Source organism: Tinamus guttatus, unplaced genomic scaffold (genome assembly GCF_059628265.1).
Source record: "Tinamus guttatus ecotype Peru unplaced genomic scaffold, ASM5962826v1 Tinamus_guttatus_pri_ptg000087l, whole genome shotgun sequence".
Classification (NCBI taxonomy): Eukaryota; Metazoa; Chordata; class Aves; order Tinamiformes; family Tinamidae; genus Tinamus; species Tinamus guttatus.
This window is the reverse complement of record NW_028288621.1, coordinates 918,775-933,043: the sequence shown is the minus strand read 5'-3', so window position 1 is coordinate 933,043 and position 14,269 is coordinate 918,775. Positions and strand designations below refer to the sequence as shown.

At 43.9% G+C, this 14,269-nt stretch overlaps 1 protein-coding gene across 1 annotated transcript in view; it reads left to right on the top strand.

Moving 5' to 3' along the window:
* The window catches only part of LOC148595533 (adenylate cyclase type 10-like), a 253,341-nt gene that overhangs the window by 197,208 nt on the left and 41,864 nt on the right, over positions 1 to 14,269 (top strand).

Sequence of the window (14,269 nt, the reverse complement as noted above, 5' to 3'; positions counted from 1 at the left end):
TGGTAAAGTGTCTTTCGTGGACGTGTTCATGTTCATTTGTGATTCCCAAATGCAGAGGACGGAAGCGTGTCCGAAGAGGATGTCCTGTGTGCAGCGGGTGGGAGCGTTTCTGCCGTTGCCGTTGCCCTGGGCTCAGTGCGGGCTCAGGGCCGACCTGTGGGCAGCCCCAGTGGAGCGGAGTGAGCTCGGCCGTGGGGCCACAAAAGTGGCCACCAAAGTAAGTTTGCTCCAGCAGAGAACGGGGCTGACACAGATCCGAGCAGCAGCTCCGTGGTCAACAGGGCTGTTTTTTCCCAGTACAAACTGGGAAAACCTGTAACGGCTTTGATGGTGTAAGACTTTTGGAGGGGAAAAATTCTTTGGAAGGGAAATGATTTTGGCAGAGGAAAAAAAGAAATGGGGGGGGGTGCGTAATTTTTTGAGAGGATAAAATATTTGGAGGGAAAAAAATGGAAAGGAGACATTAGGGGGGAACATTATTTTGGAAGGAATATTTTTTGAGGGAATTTTTTAACTGGGAATGGGAAAATGGTTTGGGGAAAATTTTTTGGGGGGTGTTTGGAGATAATTATTTTGGGGTGGCAGGGAAGCTATTTTGGGGAAGTACTTTGGTGGGGATTTTTTTTTTTCTCTGAGAATTGTGTCTAAAAAAAAGCTCCTGATGATTGGCCATATAAAGGCAATGTGAATAATATAGGCCCTATAGATAATATTTTGAAGCAAAGCTAGTCTTTTAGAGATGATGTTTTCTTTGGCTTTGTTTTGTATTCCCAACATCTAAAGCAGGCTCCCCTTAAGTGCATGTAGCAAAGTAATTTTGGATAAATATATAACTCTCCTTAAATATTATTGGTATGTACTAGGCAAATGTCTGAATTTGGGGATTTTTTTTTTCCTTTTGGCATCATTGTTGTCAAAGAGAAGCCAGTAACTGCTGTTCTTCTTCTTGTGGCCCAAATAAAAATAAAAGCTTTCTCATGGTTCTTTCCTGTAGTAGTAAGGGAGCCTTATGTTCTTGCTGAAGTGAGTGGAATTGTTGGAATGAGTGTCCAGGCAGTGACATTAAGGAGGAGACCCAAATGTGTGATCTGCTGAAATGAGGGCTGGGGAGCAGCATTGCTCTGGGGAGTAAGTAGATGGTATTTTCAACCTGTGGAGTTAGTGGAAGAAGTTCCTTGTCCTTGTCCTTGAATTACTAAATCCCATGTCTTAGAAATTCTAATTAAGAAAAAGGTAATGAAGTTTGGATATCCGTCAGTGTTGTTTAAGGGTTTCCTTTAGTAGGTCCAGGTATTATTTTGAAAGAAAAGGTCGAAAAAATACCGATGCTTTCTCTTGCAAAGCTGGCTCAAGCTGCAATGCTTAAATAGCCATGTTGAGGGTGTTAGTAATCTTAGTGCCTTGAGTCACTTTGTTTCTCCTTTACAGAGCTCCTATATCCACCAGTAAATTCTGCTGGGAGGATCCGTCGGGGAGATTTCCTACAGAAGGGATGAGGGAAGACGGCTTTGGGAACGGGAGGAATGCGCCGTTGTGGCCTGCTCAGTGCCAGGACGCAGCTGGGTCCTTCGCTAGCGGCGTTTTCATTTTCGCATGTCCCAGTCTGAGCTGCTCCTGCTGATGCCAAAAGCAGTGGTGCAGGTGGAGCGCCGCCAGCTCAGCAGGGCTGGTGAAGCAAAGAGCAGGAGAGAGCAGGTGAGAGCCGGGCCCGGCTCGGTGGGGGTCAGGCCCCAGCCCACGGGGAGGTGGTTCTTCCAGGGCTGCAGTGGGCATGGGAGGCAGGGGCTCCCCTGAGAGTGGGCCAAAGACTGGGATGTGTGAATTTTGGAGAATCTCTTGGCGAAAGTCATCTCTGTTTTCCTGTTAAGGTAAGGTGTAAAATGGGTGCATGCTTTGGGAAGAGCTCCTGTTAGTGTATTTGGTGAGGGGGCTTAATTTCCCTGCCTAGCCGAGGCGTCCGGCCTCGGGGAATTCTGTGTGCGTGGGCGAGCTCAGCCCAGCACTTAGTGCCCAGCGTGGCCTGCAGCGGTGCCGGCAGGCTGGAGTTAACACTCCGCTTCCCCAGATTTCCTAGATTAGGCCTAGATTTGCTGTAATGCAGGACTCTTCCCTTTTCTTAATGGGCAGTCTTGACCTCAGATCAGGCTGGGAAGCTGAGCCAACACTCGCTTGCCCTGGTGTGAGAGTCAAAATCCCAAAACGTAACCTGCAGAGCCAGCTAGAGGAGAAACACAAGGGCAGGGAAAAAGCAAAGAAGGACGGGAGCAAAAATGGACATTTTCAGTATGTGCTCTCTCAGGCTTCTCAGAAGCTACTTTCAGGCATCATTCCTGTAATTTCTCAGCTTCACACCTTTTGCACAGGGTTTATTTATTTATTTATTTAAAGCCATCCTATTCTCGAAGATCCCTATAGACCAATCTTGTCAATCTATGGCAGCAGCCAGCTAAGCTAGAGATCAAGCCAAGGCAAGGTGAGAGCTGCCTGTTTCCTTCACTATCCTTTTTTTCTTATTTGCCTTGGTCATATAAGTGAAAAACCAAGAATGAGGTAAATTGTTCGCCAGTTGAATGTACCAGTAATATACCAGTAGGAGTCTATAAGACTGCCAAGAAAGATTTTTAATGCTCAAATTATTCTACAGTTTAAACAGGCAAACTCAAATGATGTTTTACTGTTTAGCAAAACATATTCAAACAATGCATATAGAAGCTACAGAGAGAAGATGCAGATATTCTGCATGGTACACAAATGCTTGGACATACCTTAAAGATAAAGAGGACATGACAGCTGAAACTGGCATACAGAGATTGCACAGTTGGACGTGCAGCATCACTAGGTGCTGTGTCCCATGCCATGCACAATAGCAGCATGATACACGTTCTTTATTGGTTTTAATGTTGTTCCATTTTCAAAAAATGCAGAATGTGTATCTTATTCTCAGTTGTTTTTAAGAATATCTCTGTTAAATTTTGTTTGTTTGTTTGTTTGTTTTTTGGACTTCTGGATTGAAGAGGTGTCCATCTCCACATCTGCATGCCAGGAGCCCTGGGCGCAGGTGACGGCATCGCCTCGGGACAGGGAGAGGCCAGAGGGGCCGGGGAACCTCAGCACAGGCCAGCCGCAGGTGAAAGGAAGGTGAATCTCATATATATATATATATGTATATGTTGTGTGTGTGTGTGTGTGTGTGTGTGTGTAATGGTTAGGGGTAGCATCACTGTCCCGTCCCCACGAGTCCGAGATTGCAGCAGTTCCCCCACGTCTGTCAGCTGGGAGGGCAGTTCGGGAGGGCCCAGACCCACCACCCCTGGCCTTTAACAAACTGGCCCAGAATTAAAGATTTAGGAGGGAAAAAAAACCTACAAATCCAAAAGACATTTCTGATTACACCTACTGAGAGCTGAGAGGACCTCTTCAGTTAGTACGCACTCACAGGGTCAGTTTTAGGATTTAGCTTAGGGTTTAGTTTTAGCTCCTACCCTGCGTTCTTCCTGCAGTGCTGTGTTTCTACTCACTGTTTTTAGCAGGATTATGGGATTTTGAAGTCAGGCACCCAACTCTGCTACATTTCCCAGAGGTAGGAAAAAAAAAAAAAAAAGGTAACTTGTAGGAAGTGTCACTCTCCAGTAGCATTACATGAGGGAAGACCACTGATATTTACTCACTTATACACATACGCTTTTAAAACACCATAGTTACAGTCTCCTGCTGAGAGTGGCAGCACAAAAAAAGTAGAACCAAAGAGCCAGAGTTTTATCAGAAGATTGTTTCTGGGTCTGCCTTTCCCACCCCATCCCTTCTTTTTCGGTGTGAGAAGTTTCCCTGTTACCACAGAATGAGCCAACAGCAACTACCTGGTGAAAGGTGCATTTAAGATGTCAGGATTTCAACATCATCTTCAAGGGATAAGCAATGCATTTTTACTTCTGTATTTTTTTCCCTCTCCTCTCCCTGGAGGTGCAAGGAAAATTTCCTGGTGCCCACTGGAGCAAGCATGTCCGGGACGGGGCTGTCACACCAAGCACTAACAGGCAAGAATTCTGTTCACGTGACTTGCAGGCATCTACTTTAGAAATCTGGATGTTTTAGTTTCCATGTTTAAGTGAAGCCTGGACAAAACTTGCAAGAAAACAATTGAGATATAGTCTTGGTAATAGGCTTTTGTGTTTTTTGTTTTTTTTTTTTTTTTTTTTTTTTTTGTCTAAGATCCAGACAGACCAATCTCGTCAATCTTTGGCAACAACCAGCTAAGTTGGAGATCAAGCCGCCAAGGCAAGGTGAGAGTTTCCTGTATTCTTCACTATACATTTTTCTTGTTTGCCTTAGTTATGAAACTGATAAACCAAGAAGAGGGTGAAGTTTCATATGAGGTATTTAATATACCAGTAAGAAGAAAGAATTTTAATGCTCAAATTATTCTGCAATTAAAACAGACAAGCTCAAATGATGTTTTACTTTTTATTAAAACATATTCAAACAATATAAAATATATATATGCTTTATATAAATCTATACATATAAAACAAGTATATCAATCTGTTTTATATATGGATGTATATAAAATATATGGATATAAAATATATCCATATTTATATAGTATATGTGTTTAGAAGTACTCTTGATTGAACTATATACAGCTAACAGAACAGAATGCAATTAAAATATTATTTTTAATAAAGTAGAAATGAAGTGTTCTGAAGAACACATTATGAAGCACTGTGGAGGTTTCTAATTATTTTCTTCATTTCCTGATAATAAAATATATATATCAATAAGCATAAATAGAAGTTTAAGAACCTGATAGTTTATTTCTTCACACAAAGTTAAAGAATCTGTAAATATATCCAACTGTTGGTGATATTCAGCAAAAACATGTGCTAAAAGCATCACAATGCTTCTATATTCTCTGCAGTTTCAGACATCCCTATGTGTCCAGAAGAGTAGAGGATAGAGAGCCTGGAGCAACAGTTGTTTCAACAGTTAGGAGGAGATCCTCCCTGAGAAACCACAACTAAAAGCTGAGAAAGTTACTTTGTGACTGCACAATAGTTAATTTACCTTTGCTACTTGCCCAGAGCACTCAGAAGAAGAGAGAACTGTACTTAAAGCTAAAGGAAAAGGGAGAAAGCAAAGAAATCCAGGCATGTTTAATTTGAGCATTCCAATATTAAGTTGCAGAAGCCCACAAGTCCTGGATAACATAAATATTTTCCTTTCTCAAGCTAGTATGTGGCATTACAGGAGATGAGAAGGGAACGTTTTTCAGGCATGACCTCCCTGAATCCAGAATATCCTTATTCCTGCACAGTGAGAACAGAGCGTCCATTCTAACTCTTAATCTGATGTGAAAGAAGAGATTGAGATACCAGTGCCTAAGCAAAGAAGCTCCCTCTTTTCAAGGTGAACTGCAGAGGGACCAAGAATTGTATCTGTTCTCACACACAAGCTCTCAGGGACGAGTGGCCTCATGACTCTTTGGATCTGAGGACTCGATTTCCAACATACCTAAAGCAAACCAACACTGGGATTTCCTGGCTTGGGTGGTGGGTGCCTCCTGAAGACATTTGCTGACTGCTGACAACTCCTAAATCCTCTTTTACAGGGAAAGGACAGAGAACCTGAATAATTCCTCTAAAACCTGCCCAGGCAGAAACCTCCCTTTGTATCAAATTGGAGACACTTGAACATCGAAGTTCAGAAGAGATGATTGGGAAACTAAAGAAAAATCTCCAACTCTTCTTCTGCTTTATAATTATTTTAAAGCTGTTGAAGAAAGGAAGGACTTAAGTATTCCCGTGTTTGCCTACTTGTAGGGGGAGAAAGAGTAAGTAAGAGACTGAGAAGAGAACGCTCCTTACATGGTCCCCCCCATCCCTAAGGAGAAAAAGAAAGAGAGAGAGAGAAAAAGAAAAAAAAGAGCAAGAAAAGCTTTCCACAGCCTCCAAGGTTAATTGCTTTGAAGGAGTTGTGCGGGTGGAACCATTGGCTTCAAGTCCAATCTGTTTTTTCTCCTGCTGAAACTGCAAATCATGATGCCAAATTTGTCAATGGTTTTGGAATATGGATAAATGTCTTCCATACGAAAATGACTAAGTCTTATGACAACTAAGCACTAAAGCAATTAATATGAAATAAGCATGATATCCAGAGTGCATGCAGACTGTGTAACAGTGATAGAATACTATATATAACCATTAGAAAATATATATAAAATTGACCATAAAGAGTTTAGTTTTGTCATAATTGTTCCAGTGCTGGTAAATGCACTGGCTGAAGAGAGCATATATTTTTTCCAGGTAAAAGATGTTGAAGTTCCTTGTTAGCTTAGTGACACCATCCAGCAGATGCCGAAAACAAAATGGAGACAACACAAGTTTAAAATAGCATAAGACCTTCTGGAAAAGCTCTTTAAGTCTTCAGGAGCTAAACAATCACATCACAGCACAACTGACTGCCAACACTGTTCAGGAGCTGTGCGTGGAGTGAGGCTGTCGGACCCACCGACAGCAACCGGGCAAGTGGAAATAGTGCCCACAACTGCCCATCAACCTCTGCTTCCCTCACAGCAGCGAGGGGAGAGAGTTCCCCACTTTGTTCTAAAGAACACTGAAAACAGACATACCACAAGCTTGCTGTAATCCCTCACAACTGGGGCATCTGGCTCTTCAGGAATTCCCACGGCTTTCTCCATGTTCATCCGTTGCTGCTGTTCTGCCTGAGAACATCCTGCCGGACTCTCACAATCCATGTAAGTTTCTGGAATGAAAACATGAGGTTTCTTACTGCCCAGTTGTCCAGTCTGTCCAGGTCCCTCTTTGTGGCAGTGCAGCCCTCTGGGCTATCGGATACTCCTCCCAGTTTGGTATCATCAGCAAACTTGCTGAGGGAGCACTCTGTGCCTTCATACAGGTCACTGATGAATAAATTGATCAGGACTGGGCCAAGGACTGACCCCTGGGGGACCCCGCTAGCTACAGGCCTCCAACTAGACTCTGCACTGCTGATCACCACCCTGAGCTCTGCCATCCAGCCAGTTCCTAACCCACCTCACTGTGCACTCATCTATCCCACACTGCCGGAGCCTGCCCAGGAGGATGTTGTGAGGGATGGTGTCAAAAGCCTTGGTGAAGTGGAGATAGATGACATCCATTCTGTTCAGCCTGGAGAAGAGAAGGCTGAGAGAAGACCTGATATCTAAGACAAAACTGCTTAGATGTAAGTTAACTTCTAAAGAGCCTCACGACTCACCAGAACATCTGTACTTACGTGTCCATCTGTTGTAAAAGCTTAAATGTTATAGTGCAGTAACAAAGTACATTAAAACCAGATCACCTGCAAGCATAATTGTTAAATACTTAATACAACAAAAGATATTAAAAGATATTAAGTAGCAAAAATGCTTTTTCTCTGTTTTAAACTTCCTGCTAGAGTCGGTTTCTTTCTAAATAAGCTACTGTAAAGCAAAAGAAAGGTGGAATTTTACATTTAAGAAATTAGGTGAGCTCCCACCAATGCAGCTGCTTAGAAAAAATCAATCTAAAAATACAGCTCGAGAGTGCTGAGTGACAATCACCAGTTCCTTAGATACGATTAAATATTGCTACAATTTAGAGGTTTTGTAAATTTATTTATCTCATTTATTTAACTTTCCTCACCCTATTAAACTGTTTTCTTTGCACCTCAGTTCCTAGTGAGGTGCTCACAGGGGTAGATGAAAATATTAGTATGAAATTAGTGTAAGATAAGGTAAGAAAGTATTAGTACAAGATGAAAGTGCTTGAGCAGGGGAGTTGGACTAGGTGATCTCTAGAGGTCTCTTCCAACCTCAGCTATTCTATGATTCTGTGTATGTTGCACCTTGCACCAACAGGAGTTTATGTATCAAACTGTCGAATCCTTATGAAATATAAAATGAAATGAATGGTAAGAAAAACTGCCAGAGAAGGAGTATTTGTGCTAACAGACTAATGACAAATCCGTTTTCTTTCCCAATTCGTTCTCCTTAGGGAAATGTGATTTAATTGTCAGGGGGTGCCGTGATGTTTTGGTGCTTTTTTGTTTTCTGGTGCTTTGGTTTCTCGTGAAGCTATGTAGCAAACTCTTAAACTCTTTGCAGTGAGTAATTGTTTTGACTATTACTGGTGTAGCTGACTGGGTACCTCTATTGGCTAACATGTTTTAGGCCCGGAGCATGTGTAGTCCATAAGGCACAGCAATTTGTGCTGAGGTCACTTCATGCTTCTTGCACTCAGAGACAAAGCCTGAAGCTCCTTTTATTATAGCATGTCCCAGGCAAGGGCTTGTTACGAGAGCCCGTGCCCTGGCACGAGAGTCAGCGTTTGTATGAAACCCCAGATTCAGTTAGTCGTGTGCTTCTCATCTTGCTGCTGCTTCTTAGAGAGGATTAATATTCTCTCGGAAATCAGAATCCCTTAACTGTATATTACACAATTTGAGAGATGTTGATCCTCATGAAAATGCAGATGTAGTGGGCAGCTCGAAATGTAAGAACATTCCTTTAATTCGACTGACTAATCTACCTTGTTTTTTCCTGTAGTTACTTTACTTGACACTTATTTCTGCATTTTGGCGCTTGTCTAGTCCCAATTTATGCATTTGTTCAACCACAGACCCAGGCAGCAGCTCTTTTCCAGAGGTTTTGATGAACAGCATGGAAGAGTCTCGGTCTGTCCCTTCAGGAAGGTGGTCTTCCTCACGAGAGCAGGGATGGTCACAGGTCTTTTAGCAGGTCTTACCTGCCATTTACTCCAGCCACTATGTTTTTTAATGACTCCTCTGTGTATATATGGTTAAGGGTGGTTACGGAAGTGAATTTGTGAACGTCTTGAGAATTGCTGATTAAACTGGAAATATTAAGGTTTAGGTCTTTATTTTAAAACAGAAAACAAAACCAACCAACCAAAAAAGAAAAACACAGAAAGAAAGTCAAGGGTAAATGGCATCCTGCCAGCTGTAAGAATGAAAGTGTGTTTCACTCTCTTCTCTTGAGATCCTGTCACTTCTTAAACGTGATTTAATTTGGCTGTCTGCTGGTCTTCAACTGCAGGAGAAAATGCAAATCCAGAAACCAGTTTGCAGGAAATAATTTGAGTTTGGAATATTTGAAAATAGTCTGAGTCCTACCCTAGCTGAAGAGATGGTTAAGTCAGCTGCTCTTAAACATTGTGAGTGTTTGCCTTGTAAAATAAAAAAAAAAAGGCAAACTGTGTGGAAAACTTGCCACATGAAAGAACTGTGGCAGTAAAGACCTATAAAGTAGGATTTGGCTAACTTTCTACTTCATTTTTTTCCAGTTAATGCTGGGAATGAGGATGCCCCTTATTTCAGCTGCGGGAAGGATGCTGCTGTATCGTCGGAAGGCAGGATGGTGCTGGCTACAAAAAGCTGCTAAGTGAAAGCTGAAGTGGTCCCCTCAAAGCTCCCAAGTAGCAAAAAGCCGCAGGTTTATGGTTTCACCATCTTCCATTGCTCTCTTGGTGGGTCGGTAGTGCCAGTGTAACAGGAATCTCCACCAGCATAGGGGATTTTTAAGCGCAATAAGGAATATCTTCCATTTGAGAATGCCCAAGCTAGCACTGTGGGGACCTTTTCAGGAAGGGACCATGCATGAAATCGCGTGGTCTTTTAAGCCGACTCTAAAGGTGATGTACAAGAGGAAGCGGCCGTGCCTCCGTGCCGTTCCCAGCTCCGCGGCTGAACGAGCTCCGGCGGGAATTCTGTCGCCCGGCTCGGTGCGGCGACGGCTCCGCCGCCGTTCCCTGCGCGCAGGCTGCATTCCCGGCCAGAGAGCGGATTAGACTGTCCTTCCCAGATGAGCGATGGATTTAACATTCAGCTGCTTCAGGAGTTAGCGAAATGTTCCACCTTCTACACTGGCTTTAAAACTGGACTAAGAGTAGTGATTCTTAGTGTCCTGTCCGTGTTTGCACTTGGAGAGTCTTTACAGCCCGAGCAAAGGGTTGAGGGATTTTCTGCGTTTCCTGTTGATGTCTCTGTTGTTTCAAGCAGGTTTGTTAGGGATGGACTGAATTTTTCTCCGTTCAGTTACGAGCGGAGTCAAGCTCTGTTGGAGGAAAGGCACATTATTTCTGCATAGTGGCATACGTGTGAAGAGCTTGGTGCTTTTTTTGTGTTGCACTGTCTGTGTTAAATTATTAATCGCTGAATTATTAATTCACCTGAAATTCTCAGAGACTGGTTATAACATCAGGTGTGTTGTGAACCCGGTTTGCATTCACCAACCAGCTCTCTGCTACTGCCACTGAGTAAATAAACCCTAATTACTCCTGATGTTGCAGACGCACAAAGCATTCAGATTCCCTTGTTCGTTTTTGCTGGTAGCACAATTGAATGTGCCATTCTGAGGGCTGTTATCAGATAAAAGGAAGATAAAATTAACTTTGGAAAGAGATTTCCAGGCTTAAAGGGGCCTGCAGGGAGATACCAAATCAGGCAAGAGCGTAGGAAGAAGGCTGAGCAAATTTGAAGTTTGCATGCAGTTAGCACTGAAAGTTGCTTTGGGATTGGAAGTTATTCCTTCAGAAATTCTCTTTGTTCAGAAGAGAAATTCCTTTCATTGTTGATTTTGAAAAGCATGGAGAAAAAAGCAGAAGCAGAAATTGGTGAATCAGCTGAATTGTAGTTCCCTTAATGGTTTGCAGTTGAGATTAGAAGAAGATCTTTCAAATATGGACTAAGTGTAAATGAACGTCTTAGATGTCCTGGTGTCTGCATGCAGCCTCAGAGCAAGAACGTGTGTGTGGGAACTCTCAATGTCAGCAATACGTAATCTCTTAAAATACATAGAGCTTGGAATGGAATGGGGATGGTCTAGTCTACTGTAGTAAAAGAGCAAATGCAATGGGAAAGGTTGTATCATTTAATCCCTTGATTGATTTGTTTGATAGTTCTTACGTGGAAAGAAGAGCACAAGGGAGAGCTGATGGAAAAGATAAAAATCGGAAGGCTGAGAAATGAAGGCTGGGCTATTTCTTGAATGTAACAGTAAGTTGCTGGGTAAGGAATTGGTGTGCAGTCATCCTCTGTCTATATCTTGACACTCTTTCTGGAAAACCTCCTCCAGGCAATGTATTAAATAGGGTGTGCGACCTGAAATCTGAGTATGTCCTAGCGGCTTGGCGGGAAAAGTGAGTTTTAGACCGTTTGACAAAAACGGTCCATTTAATGCTGTTTAATTTAGGCATGGTGGAGGCTTGTAAAAGGGTTGGTTTTTGGAGGGGACGTGCGGGAGATCTCTGTGTTGAAACAAAACGAGTGTGAAAATAGAGCAGAAAGAGCTGAGCCCTTCTCTGCTTGCAGGACCCAGAAAGGAAAGAGCAGGAAGCACAGAAGAGCCTGTTTGAATAAGTCTTTGTATCTAAGAAGTGTTTTAAGCTTATTTTAACTCTCAAAAAGCTACCCCACCTCCAGTGTGAATGCACTGGGGCATCCAGAGTCCCCCGCTGAAGGGTGGTAATGGTGTGTCAGCTGGAGCTTCCAGATAGTGGGGCAAAGGAAACCCTTCCCAAAGCTGGGAACTTCTCATTTCTTACTAGTCAAAGAATTAAATATCTTAAATCCTTCTCTGTTAACCTCAGCGTGATGGTTCCAGAAACTCTGTTGGAGCAGCCACGTCTGGGAGCTGCGAGTGAGAGGTGGCCGGGGCAGGTCAGTCCAAAGGGTTATCCCCAAAGCTCATTAAACTGCTAAGTGACTTGTTAAGGATTATCCGTGGGATTGTTGTTTCATTATTAATTGCAGTAAATGATGCCCTTAGATGGATAGTCCTTGGGGGTTTATATTCTTGGAAGATAAACTCAGATATATCCCAGATATTTTTTTCCTGTTCTGCACCTTATCCCAGGGTACTGCTCGCATATATTGGCTGTGTCCTGCAAAAATAGCTTGTCTCGATGAGCAGTTGCTGTGCCCTGCTGAGGAGGGAGGCTTGGGCGCTGCATGTGCTGGGGCACAGGCTGCAGTGCTGTGGTGGCACGTTTCCTGTTGGCTCTGCTGCTCCCTCATAAAGGCACTATGGTTTAAGCCACTGATGTCTTAAAATGCCAGGCCGTTGCTGTACTGAGCTTCTGACCAACATGGGGTAGCGCTGAGCGATCCTGAGAGTCAAGTTTTCTTATCCAAAAGGTGATCCAGGACAGGAGAGGAATGCAGAAGTGCTGCGAGGCCTCTGCGAAGGAGCCGAGTGGCTTGTCCAGCTGTGGCTTTTCCCAGTTCCTGACCACTGCTTCCAAGCAGGTGACACTGGTGTGTCACTGTCACGCAGAGCTGCCTCTTAGTTACCATTTCTCAGGGCAGGGGATGTCTTGAGTCAGTAAATGCCTTTTAATGCAAAGGCCTGGCAGGAAGAATGTGGCATCTAGGCATGGAGCCAAGAACCAGGAGCCAGTGCTTAGCTCCTGCTCACAGCTACTTTAACATTTGCCAAAGGAAGCAGCTTTTTTCCAGGACACTTAGTTTTCCCCTTTTTGCTTGTGGGGCATCCGCTAAGCTTTCCATGAATGCCCCAAGTCTGTCAGCAGAAGCGGAGGCCATTCCGTATAAGAGTAAAGTGCCAGTGGGCTTGTCTAGGGAAAATTACTTGAGCGGAGCAGGAGTTTTGGGTTATTTTCACAAAGATGTGACTGGTTCCCATGTGCTAATTGAGAAGTTTGTGTGTGTGCAAAATCCGTTTTATTGTGCATGTGTAGCATTTTGAATGCGGAGCTTACCACCCCTCCAAAACCCGACAGCCGAAGCTCCCCTAGGCTGGATTGAAAACACGTAGAGTAGTTTCTGCTGCAAATAGCTTGCCGCAGCCCGGCTGTATGATTTGCACGCGCTATTCTTTCTGGGTGGCGATGAGGTTGTCAGCATCTGTAACGTCACATTTGTCTTTGGAGGCACACAGGCCTTCACTTTGGTAATTCAAAGCTGAATATGAAAGCTGAATATGAATGCAAAAAAGTGGGGATCATTGTTAAAAATACATCTAATATTTTACAATATGTGCACTTATTCCTGTATATATAAGTATATATATTTAGTAAGGTTTCCTAGGTTGATGGCACCTAAACCTACAGCGTGATTCTTCTCGTGTGCAGAGGATTTACAAAGAGACAGTCATGTAGCCCAGGGACAGCAAAGTGATCACTCATGGGAAAGAAACAATGCAAGTCTGTTTGCATTTTAATGGGCTTTAATGAGAATTTAGGAAAGCAAAAATGGATAACTTTTCCCCCCTGTTACCATCATGTCTGATCGCTGCAGGGCTGGCGCCCCTGGTCCTGGCAAACAAGAGATCGTTTTCAGCTCATGCTGCTGTTGAAGGGCTGCTAGAGAGTGAAGGGACTGGCGGTACCGTCCTGAGAGCAGAAGGAATGGCAGCAGCCTCGGGGCCTCTTTGGCAGTGCGAATCGGGAAGAGGAAATTAGCAGGATGCCACACGTGGGTCCTAGCGCCAGAGATTTGCCAAAATACTCCGACGTCCGTCAGGGACCTCCACTTGGATGATGTGGAAGCAGCGCGGTCTGTCCCCAGCCAGCCCAAGCTCCTTCTCTGGAGACTTGCTGCACAATTCGTCACTCCTCACTCTTTCATTTCTGACATCTGCAACAAGATCTTCCTATTTTTGCCACAGTTGCCCCCTCCCTCCTTTGCTCTGCATTGCTGCAGCCTTGGGCAGACTTCTTTCCTTTCTTTTCCAACTCAATTCCTCGATTAAAGCAAGGTGTATGTTAAGCTGGCTGAAGTTTGCTGGCAAGACAGGGCACTAAAGCGCCCCGTGGCACCTTGCTATTAATGAGTGTTGCTTTTGCCAAGCTGCATGGGACCGTGGGTGGGCCATGGGACATTCGTGGAACTGAGCAGAGTTTCCCATCAGCTTGTTGTTTCACTTGCCTTTGTCCAAGGTACGCTTTAGGGTCAGGATGCTTTTCCTCTAGCAGTCTTCCCGCAGTGCTCCAGGCTGGCTGCGAATTACCGGGAAGGAGGAGGGAAGCAGCCAGTTGGGACCCTTGCTGTCCTGAAGATGCTGATGGAGATGGAGGGGTAATCACCATAGAGAAACTGGGGAGCAGGGAAAGGTGTAGAGCTGCACAAGAGAAGGATTGTGGGGAAATGAACAGAAGAACTGCAGGTTTTCTCTTGAGAATTTCTCCTGCTCTCCATTTTTTCCACATCCTAGACCTCTAATGAAAGTCTGCACTTGCTGTGGGGAGAAGGGACACTCGAGACTCTTCCCACAGCT